This window comes from Arachis hypogaea, chromosome 11, assembly GCF_003086295.3.
Source record: "Arachis hypogaea cultivar Tifrunner chromosome 11, arahy.Tifrunner.gnm2.J5K5, whole genome shotgun sequence".
NCBI lineage: Eukaryota > Viridiplantae > Streptophyta > Magnoliopsida > Fabales > Fabaceae > Arachis > Arachis hypogaea.
The window spans coordinates 135,530,748-135,542,431 of record NC_092046.1 but is presented as its reverse complement, the minus strand read 5'-3'; positions in this window follow the sequence as shown (position 1 = coordinate 135,542,431).

The window sequence follows — 11,684 nt, the reverse complement described above, 5'->3', positions numbered from 1 at the left end:
AACCTCATTTTCTTGTTTTTGGGGCCTAAAGATGACTCTGATTCGAGCTTCCATTTCATGCTTAACTATAGACTATTATATATGGTTGGAAAGTTCTGAATGTCAGCTTTCCAACGCAACTGGAATCACTCAATTTGGATCTCTATAACTCAAGTTATGCTCGTTTGAAGAAGACAGGGTCAGGCTGCCAAAATCGCACACGTTTTTGGTGAAAACGCCCTTGTTTCCAGCGTTGCCAACGTGCTCAGATTCTGAAGCTCTAAATGAAGCCAGCTCTTGAAGCTTCAAATGAATGCCAATCCCATACTATGATATATGGTTGGAAAGCTCTGGATGTCTACTTTCAAATGCCGTTAGAATCACCTCATTTGGAGCTTTGTAGCTCAAGATATACTCCATTTAAGAGAGTAAGGTCCGGCTGCCAGCGTTTTTGGCAAACACTCCTTCTTCTCAGCACGTTGGCAACGTGCCAGCCCCTGGCCCCTTGCTCCATGCTTGCTTCCTGGCGTTGCCACTACACACGCCAATGAACCTTCAAGTTGGCAACGTGCTCGAGCTTCCCTAGCTGGACAAAATCTTCTAGCTCAGCGTTGCCTTGAAACACGCCAATAGAGGCTGGCGTTGGCAACGTGATCGATGGGTGGAGATCCAAGGCTTTTGGCGTTAGTTTCAAACACACCCTTGCAAATCAAAGGTGAGCAACGTGCTCAAGTCCTCTCCCCCTCTTGCCATGTCTTGCCTCTTGACGTTGTTGCTAAGCACTCAAGTAGAAGTGCAAGTTGGTAACGTGCAACTCCTCTATGATCACTCTCCAGGGCTGCCTGGCATCATCACCAAACACGCCAGTGTTAACCCACGTTGGTAACGTGCTTAGGAGAGAGCCAGGGCTGTCTTGAATTGTTGGGCGTTGTTGGCAAACACTCCAGCTCTTCCTAGAGTTGGCAACGTGCATAATCACTTCCCATGGTTGCTTCCTTTATCCCTGGCATTGCCTAGGGGCACGCCCTTGTTCCTGGCGTTAGCAACGCCCAAGCCCTTTCCTCCTTACTCAGTTTGCTTCTTGGCGTTGTTGCCAAGCACTCCAATGTAGCTCCAAGTTAACAACCTGCATAATGCTCACAGGAGACCACTTTCTTGCAAGGTTGTTTGTGCTCTTCCTGAAGTAAAGCTTCAATGGCGTTGCCAACTTGAATTCCAAGTTAGCAACGTGCACATTGCTCTTCTTGAAGGAGTTGTTAGCCACTTGCTTGCTTCATTCTTGCTTCAATGCCTTCTTGTTTCATCACCTATCATTAACAAGGGAAATTGCTTCAAAGTCTTACCAATCCATGCAATCAATTTCATGAGATTCATTCATACTCATTCATTTATGCATTCCTTGAATCATTTGCATGAATTTGGCTACAATTAACTTGGTTCTTGGTACTTGAGTGCATGGAGATGGAACTCATTAAAATGCTTGTTTATTTCAAAGAAAATGAATGAAATTAAGCTAAAACTACTTCAACTAACTAGCTAATATAGCAAAGATGCAAATGCATCAATGCATGCACAAGATCCTATTGGAGGACGATGCTAAGCCAGTGGTTCAACCACAGAGGCGGCTAAATCCAGCCATGAAGGAAGTGGTGCAGAAAGAGGTCACCAAGTTACTGGAGGCTGGGATTATTTATCCTATTTCTGATAGCCCCTGGGTGAGCTCTGTCCAAGTTGTCCCCAAAAAGGGAGGTATGACAGTGGTTCATAATGAAAAATGAACTGGTTCCTACAAGAACAGTTACAGGATGGCGCATGTGTATTGACTACAGAAGGCTCAATACAGCCACCAGAAAGGATCATTTTCCTTTACTATTCATAGAACAGATGCTAGAAAGACTAGCAGGTCATGATTATTACTACTTTTTGGATGGCTATTCAGGTTACAACCAAATTGCAGTAGATCCCCAGGATCAAGAGAAAACAGCATTCACATGTCCATCTAGAGTATTTGCTTACAGAAGGATGCCATTTGGGCTGTGTAATGCACCTGCAACCTTTCAGAGATGCATGCTCTCTATTTTCTCTGATATGGTGAAAAAATTTCTGGAAGTCTTCATGGATGACTTCTCAGTATATGGAGACTCATTCAGCTCCTGTCTTGATCACCTGACACTGGTTCTGAAAAGATGCCAAGAGACTAACCTGGTTTTAAACTGGGAAAAATGTCACTTTATGGTGACTGAAGGAATTATCCTTGGGCACAAGATTTCGAACAAGGGAATAGAGGTGGATCAAGCTAAGGTAGAGGTAATTGAAAAATTACCACCACCTGTCAATGTTAAGGCAATCAGAAGCTTTCTGGGGCATGCAGGATTCTATAGGAGGTTTATAAAAGATTTTTCAAAAATTGCAAAACCTCTGAGCAATCTGCTAGCTGCTGACACGCCATTTGTGTTTGACACAGAGTGTCTGCAGGCGTTTGAGACTCTGAAAGCTAAGCTGGTCACAGCACCAGTTATTTCTGCACCAGACTGGACACTACCATTTGAACTAATGTGTGATGCCAGTGATCATGCCATTAGTGTAGTATTGGGGCAGAGGCATGACAAGCTTCTGCATGTCATTTATTATGCTAGCCGTGTTAAATGATGCCCAAAATAATTACACAACCACAGAAAAAGAATTGCTTGCAGTGGTTTATGCCATTGACAAGTTTAGATTATACTTAGTAGGATCAAAAGTGATTGTGTACACCGACTATGCTGCTCTTAAATATCTACTTACAAAGCAGGATTCAAAACCCAGGCTAATAAGATGGGTGTTGCTTCTGCAAGAGTTTGATATAGAAATAAGAGACAGAAAAGGGACAGAAAACCAAGCGGCTGATCATCTGTCCCGGATAGAACCAATAGAAGGGGCATCCTTTCCCTCTATTGAGATCTCTGAAACCTTTCCGGATGAGCATTTGTTCGCCATTCAGGAAACACCATGGTTTGTAGACATTACAAACTATAAAGCTGCAAGGTTCATACCCAAGGAGTACAACAGACAACAAAAGAAAAAATTAATTATTGATGCAAAGTACTACTTGTGGGATGAACCCTATCTCTTTAAGAGATGTGCGGATGGAATAATCCATAGGTGTGTGCCCAGAGAAGAAGTACAAAAGATCTTATGGCATTGCTATGGGTCACAATATGGAGGCCATTTCGGAGGTGAGCGAACAGCCACCAAGGTCCTCCAATGTGGCTTCTACTGGCCTACCCTCTATAGAGATTCCCGAGAGTTTGTATGTAACTGTGACAGTTGCCAGAGATCTGAAAATCTGCCTCATGGCTACGCCATGCCTCAACAAGAAATCTTGGAGATTGAGTTGTTTGATGTATGGGGTATTGACTTCATGGGGCCTTTGCCACCATCATACTCAAACACTTATATTCTGGTTGCAATCGACTATGTATCCAAATGGGTAGAGGCCATTGCCACACCCACTAATGATACTAAGACAGTGCTGAAGTTCCTTCAGAAACATATCTTCAGCAGGTTTGGTGTCCCTAGAGCCCTAATTAGTGATGGGGGCACTCACTTCTGTAACAAACAGCTTTACTCTGCTATGGTCTGGTATGGAATTAGTCACAAGGTGGCAACTCCATATCATCCACAGACAAACGGGCAAGCTGAAGTCTCTAATAGAGAACTAAAAAGAATCCTGGAACAGACAGTAAGCACCCGTAGACAGGATTGGGCAAGAAGCTTGGATGATGCTCTGTGGGCTTACAGAATAGCATTCAAGACTCCTATAGGGACCTCTCCATACCAGCTTGTGTATAGTAAGGCCTGCCATCTGCCCGTGGAACTGGAGCACAAAGCCTACTGGGCAACCAGATTCCTAAACTTTGATGCCAGATTAGCTGGAGAAAAAAGATTGCTCCAGCTGAATGAGCTAGAGGAATTCAGACTCACTGCTTTCGAAAATGCCAAGCTTTACAAAGAGAAAGCAAAAAGGTGGCATGACAGAAAGCTGTCATCTAGAGTCTTTGAACTAGGATAGAAGGTTCTGCTGTTTAACTCTAGGCTCAGGCTATTCCGCAGGAAACTGAAATCCCGGTGGAGGGGACCATATGTGATTACAAGTGTGTCACCATATGGCTATGTGGAGTTTCAAGACATTGATTCTAATAAGAAGTTCATTGTTAATAGACAGAGAATCAAGCATTATCTTGAAGGCAATGTTGAGCAAGAGTGCTCAAGGCTGAGGCTAGATTAAAAGCTCAGCAAGGTCAAGCTATTGACATTAAAGAAGCGCTTGTTGGGAGGCAACCCAATGTTATTTAATGATATCTATTTATTTTCCATTGCTATTTTATGTTTTCTTTAGGTTGATGATCATGTGAAGTCACAAAAACAACTAAAAAATCAAAAACAGAATGAAAAACAGCATTCAAAACAACTCACTCGGGAGGAAGAGCTTACTAGCGTTTAAATGCCAGTAAGAAGCATCAAACTGGCGTTTAACGCCAGAAAGAAGCATCAACCTGGCGTTAAACGCCAGAACAGAGCATGGAATTGGCGTTTAACGCCAGAAACAAGCAGCAATCTGGCGTTAAACGCCAGGATTGCACAGTAAGGGCGTTTTGTACGCCTAAAAAGAGCAGGGATGAAATCCTTGACCCCTCAGGATCTGTGGACCCCACAGGATCCTCATCTACCCCCCCTCTTTTTTCTTTTGCTCGCGGACGAGCAAACCTTTTTAGTTTGGTGTGGTAAAAGCATTGCTTTTTGTTTTTCCATAACCATTTATGGCACCTAAGGCCGGAGAAACCTCTAGAAAGAAGAAAAGGAAGGCAAAAGCTTCCACATCCGAGTCATGGGAGATAGAGAGATTCATTTCAAGGGTCCATAGCTCAGTAGTAGAGCATTTGACTGCACATCAAGAGATCCCACTCATGGACCTCAACAAGAGCATGAGGAATTTCCTCATCAAGAAATCCCTGAGATACCTCAAGGGATACATTTTCCTCCCCACAACTATTGGAGCAACTAAGGATAGGAGCACCAAAAGCACTAAGGATGGAGCAACAAAGGCAAGGAAGAGACATTGAGGAGCTCAAGCACTCCATAGGATCTTCAAGAGGAAGACGCCACCCACACTAAGGTGGACTCATTCCTTAATCTCCTTGTCTATTTATTTTCTGTTTTCGGTTTTTATGCTTATCATGTTTGTCTATGTTTGTGTCTTCATTACCTGATCACTAGTGTCTAAGTGTCTATGTCTTAAAGCTATGAATGTCCTATGAATCCATCACCTCTCTTAAATGAAAACTGTTCTAAAAACAAAAGAACAAGAAGTACATGGTTTCGAATTCATCCTTTAAATTAGTTTAATTATTTTGATGTGGTGACAATACTTTTTGTTTTTTGAATGAATGCTTGAACAATGCATATGTCTTTTGATATTGTTGCTTATGAATGTTAAATATGTTGGCTCTTGAAAGAATGATGAAAAGGAGAAATGTTATTGATAATCTGAAAAAATCATAAAATTGATTCTTGAAGCAAGAAAAAGCAGTGAATACAAAAGCTTGCGAAAAAAAAGGAAAAGAAAAGAAAAATAGCGAAAAAAAAGAGAGAAAGATAAATAAAAAGCAAGCAGAAAAAGCCAAAAGCTCTTTAAACCAAAAGGCAAGAGCAAAAAGCCAATAGCTCTTAAAACCAAAAGGCAAGGGTAAAAAGGATCCAAGGGTTTGAGCATTAGTGGATAGGAGGGCCTAAAGGAATAAAATCCTGGCCCAAGCGGTTAAACCAAGCTGTCCCTAACCATGTGCTTGTGGCGTGAAGGTGTCAAGCCAAAAGCTTGAGACTGAGTGGTTAAAGTCGAGGTCCAAAGCAAAAAAAAGAGTGTGCTTAAGAACCCTGGACACCTCTAATTGGGGACTTTAGCAAAGCTGAGTCACAATCTGAAAAGGTTCACCCAGTTATGTGTCTGTGGCATGTATGTATCTGGTGGTAATACTGGAAAACAAAGTGCTTAGGGCCACGGCCAAGACTCATGAAGTAGCTGTGTTCAAGAATCAACATACTGAACTAGGAGAATCAATAACACTATCGGAATTCTGAGTTCCTATAGATACCAATCATTCTGAACCTCAATGGATAAAGTGAGATGCCAAAACTATTCAAGAGGCAAAAAGCTACTAGTCCCGCTCATCTGATTGGAGCTAAGTTTTATTGATATTTTGGAATTTATAGTATATTCTCTTCTTTTTATCCTATTTGATTTTCAGTTGCTTGGGGACAAGCAACAATTTAAGTTTGGTGTTGTGATGAGCGGATAATTTATACGCTTTTTGGCATTGTTTTTACATAGTTTTTAGTATGATTTAGTTAGTTTTTAATATGTTTTTACTAGTTTTTATGTAAAATTCACATTTCTGGACTTTACTATGAGTTTGTGTGTTTTTTTGTGATTTCAAGTATTTTTTGGCTGAAATTGAGGGACCTGAGCAAAATTTGATTCAGAGGCTGAAAAAGGACTGCAGATGCTGTTGGATTCTGACCTCCTGCACTCGAAATGGATTTTCTGGAGCTACAGAAATCCAAATGGTGCGCTCTCAATTGCGTTGAAAAGTAAACATCCAGGGCTTTCCAGCAATATATAATAGTCCATACTTTGCCTAAGTTTAGACGACGCAAACTGGCGTTCAATGCCAGTTCTCTGCCCTATTCTGGTGTTAAACGCCAGAAACAGGTTACAAGTTGGAGTTAAACGCCCAAAACAGGTTACAACCTGGCGCTTAACTCCAGAAATAGCTTAGGCACGTGTAAAGCTTAAGTCTCAGCCCTAGCACACACCAAGTGGGCCCCGGAAGTGGACTTCTGCACTATCTATCATAGTTTACTCATTTTCTATAAACCTAGGTTACTAGTTTAGTATTTAAACAACTTTTAGAGATTTATTTTGTACCTCATGATATTTTTAGATCTGAACTTTGTACTCTTTGACGGCATGAGTCTCTAAACTCCATTGTTGGGGGTGAGGAGCTCTACTGTGTCTCGATGAATTAATGCAATTATTTATGTTTTCTATTTAAACACACTTGTTTCTATCTAAGATGTTCATTCACACTTCAATATGATGGATGTGATGATCCATGACACTCATCACCATTCTCAACCTATGAACGCGTGCCTGACAATCACCTCCGTTCTACCTTCGATTGAATGAGTATCTCTTGGATTCCTTAATCAGAATCTTCGTGGTATAAGCTAGAATCTATTGGCAGCATTCTTGAGAATCCGGAAAGTCTAAACCTTGTCTGTGGTATTCTGAGTAGGATTCAGGGATTGAATGACTGTGACGAGCTTCAAACTCACAAGGGTTGGGCGTAGTGACAGACGCAAAAGGATCAATGGATCCTATTCCAGCATGAGTGAGAACCGACAGATGATTAGCCGTGCGGTGACAGCGCACCTGGATCATTTTTACTGAGAGGACGGATGGTAGCCATTGACAACGGTGATCCACCAACACACAGCTTGCCATAGGAGGAACCTTGCGTGCGTGAAGAAGAAGATAGGGGGAAAGCAGAGATTCAGAAGACAAAGCATCTCCAAAACTCCAACATATTCTCCATTACTGCATAATAAGTATTATTTAATCCATGCTCTTTTATTCTTCGCAATTCAAACTGATAATTATAATTGATATCCTGACTAAGAGTTACAAGATAACCATAGATTGCTTCAAGCCAACAATTTCCGTGTGATTCGACCCTTACTCACGTAAGGTATTACTTGGATGACCCAGTGCACTTGCTGGTTAGTGGTACGAGATTGCAAAAGTGTGATTGTGATTTCGTGCACCAGCAAGCAATGACTATCTTGCAGATCCCAGTCAGGCGATTAGAAAAGATGATTGTTTGTTGAAAGCATAAACAAATAATAAAAGAAATAATAAAGAAGTGGTGTGAAATCAAGGGTGGAAAACAGTTAAGGTTGCAGAGATGCTCATCTTTCCGGATTAATACTTCTTACCATCTACTTTAACCATGACAGATTCTTTCTATGGCAAACTGTAAGTGATCGAACGCCACACTAATGGTCACTCAATCTCCTCTAATCCACATCAAATGCCACGCTAATGGTAATCCAATCTGAATGAGGGTGGAGCTCTGATAATTCAATCTCTGATGATCCTACTCAAAACGCCATAGACAAGGTCGAATCTTCCGGATCGGAGAATGATGCTCATGATTCTAGTTTATACCACAAAGGTCCTAATCATCCCAGATCCTGGCTGAACTGATGTCTCCAAGTCCCCAACAGAATTGTGAATCAGCCGTCTAGGAGATGTGTTCTCAAGCTTTAGTTCTGATGATCCCGCTAAGGACTCATCAGAACCCATGGAACAAGGGGTCATACGCTAGTTCCACCCTAGATTCATAGAGATTAAGAATGAGTCACACCTTAGAAATTGAATCAGACATAGATTAAAAGTAGAAAAGTAATAATATTATTCCATAGAGATGAACAGAGCTCCTAACCCTAACTTGGGAGGTTTAGTTGCTCATAGTTTACAGAATAACACAATGGAATTCGAAAGTGGGGGAGAATATCCTAAACAAGGTTGATTTTCTCCATAAATATCCTAATCTAATAATGAAAGGAATACAAAAATATGATAAGCTTCACTAGAGGTGCGAAAATCCACTTCTTGGTCTCACTTGGTGAGTGTTTGGGCTGAGCTTTAGGTGAATTCATGTGCTAGGACCCCGTTTGGGGCGTTGGTGCACGGATAGGGTGTTAGTTGGGCTTTCAACGCTCATTTTGGGCCCTCAATTCCGAAGCAAAGTATAAAATATTATATATTGTTAGAAATCCCAGGAAGTTAGCTTTCTAATGTCGTTAAGAGCGCATCATTTGGACCTCTGTAGCTCCAGAAATGCTTGTTCGAATGCGCGGAGGTCAGAATCTGACAGCCTCTACAGTCCTTTCTCTGTCTCTGAATCAGGCTTATCCAAAACTTGCCAGAATCACTCAAAAATCACCTAAAATCATATAAAAATCATAAAAACTCAAAGTAGCATCCAAAAAGTGATTTTTGCACTAAAACTTCCCAAAACTTAATAACACTTAACAAACATGACCAAAAACAATAAGAAAATAGCACTAAAAAGTGTATAAAATATATGCTCATTAAACACATTCCAGCTTCCACGATGGTCACCGCCCAGCGAACGCCACCTCAATCTAGCGGCTTGTGGTATCACAAAAACCATTCTATCGTCACAGGATGGTAGGGCATGATACTAATTAGTTAGCAAGGTCGAGCTTTGAGGGGAGTAATTATGGTGTTAGATGAATTCCAGAACAGGTGTTTTGGTGTTAGCTTTGAATGGTTTCAAAATTTGGTGTTCGGCTAGTTGTTGCTCTTTGGTTTTGAAGGAAAAAGATCCCAACAGTGATAATGATGCGATTTTGGTGACTAGTAAGAGTGAATCAAATTGAATCAATGCTAGATGGAAGAGAAAAATATGGTGAAAGCAAAACTGTTACAGCTCAATGCCACTTAAATGAATTATTGATTTCCAATATCTTGTAGTTCTTTTTCTTACTGTTTTCCTTTGTTTTCCCCCAATCAATTGCTTGTCATATGCTCTGTAAGAACTGCAAATTAATTAACCAATTAATTAACGTAAAATAATAATAATTTAATTATCCAAATTAGGTTCAAAATTTTAGAATATTAATTAAAAAATTTTAATATGATATTTGGACTCAATAGATTTTTCTGAGTTAGAAAATATAATTTTTGCAAAAAAATCGCGTAAAATCGCAAACCGACAGATGAACCGGCCGAACCGATTTAAGTCTATTCGATATTGAGTGAGAATAATAAAAACTGTAGAAAAATCTTAGAAAAACATTTTGAATTAAAAATCGGGCACTAATTTTAAAGGTTTGGCCCGAAATTAAGCCAAACAGGCAAAAAATGCTAACGGATTAGACCGGGCCCAAGTTGGGCTTAAGCCCAACATATATAACACATATTAATAAACCAAACCCAGCCACAAACATAACACATGCAGCTGAGTTGAGAAGGAGAGCAAACCCTCCATTGTTACTATTCACCATAAACTTTCCAAGCTCATAACTTGAGCTACGGAGCTCCGATAGCCGTACCGTTTGTGGCCACGCGATCACCACGAAGAGTTCTACAAAACCCATCCAAGAAATTGGTAAGAAAATTTCGATTTCCCTCTCTTCCTTTCCTTCCATAAATTTGAAAATGGGGTTTTGGTATTGAGTAGAATTTTATGATTTTGGGTCTTTAGGTACACTCTAACATTTGATTCCTATTGGGTTTTGACCCAATCAATATTGGGTAAGGTGAGTTTATTCTTAACCCTTGTGAAATTATGATTATGATGAACCCTAGGTTGATTTGGTTATGAATTATGTGCATATAGCTTGAAGTTGTGATTGTTGGTGATTGTTGGCATTTATTTGGAGCCTTGGATTGATTGTTGGTGCTTGGAATCTTTGTTGGAGGTTATTTGGTGATTTAATTCATATTGGGAATCGGGTAAGGTATGGTTTCGATTTTTTCTATGTAATATGTAATATTTCTGGATACTTAGGCTAGTAAACCTTAGGATAAGATTGAATTGGTTGTTGATGATTGTTGATGTATAATGATTGTGATGATTGTGATGATTTTAATGGATGATGATGTTGATTTATGATGGGGGTGGATAATGAAAATTATGAGGCTTGTGGATGTTGATAAATGTGAGAAAGGTAAAATGATGGTTTATGATGTTAAATTTTTTAGCTTTGAGTTTTATAAGTGGGATTTGGTGTGTGACATGGATGATAATATAGATTGCTAAGCTGTAAATTGATGAGAAGGTGTATGCAAATAAATTAGGTGCATTAGATCTATTTTGAATATGGAATAAGTAATTTTGGATTGAGAGTTTGGTAAAATTGAGGTTTAAAGATTTTTGGTAAAAATGGATTTTTGGTGAACTTTGACGGATCATATCTTAAGCTACAGATTTTGAAATTGAATGAATTTTATATCAAATTAAAGATAATTCAAAGAGCTTTAAAACGGTATAGATTTTGTAGAAAGCCAAATTTTGTAGAGAAAGATATGATCGTTAGAAGTTGGTGTCAAAAATCTGATTTCAGTGATGTTGCAGAAATTATGAATTTTGGCCTGTGTGTGCACGCACACTGCTGTGCGCGTACTCTAAACAGGGACTGTGTCTTGACTTGTGCGTACGCACACCTATGTGCGCACGCACACCCCGTTAAATTTGGAAAACGTGCGTACGCATAACCTTGTGCACATGCACACACAGGGGTATGCCTACTATTGAGAGCATTTGCACACTCTGGTGCGCACACACACCCTGCGAAATTTGCAAGTTGTGCGTACACATACTCATATGCATACGCATACTGCCTATTTTTCAATGAAAACCTTGTTTTTAACTGTTTTACCTTCCCGGCAGGCTTGTAAACTTCTGTAACACTTATCTAATATTCTTTAACTTGTTTTTAGGCTTTGAAACATAGAGAATACCATAATTAAGTTAATTAGGTAAATTCAGGTAAAAAATTTAGAAGACAGAGCCTTAGGATTCTGGAGTACTGAGGGTGGATTAGCTGAGTGAAGTGGTAGAGTACTGTAAAGA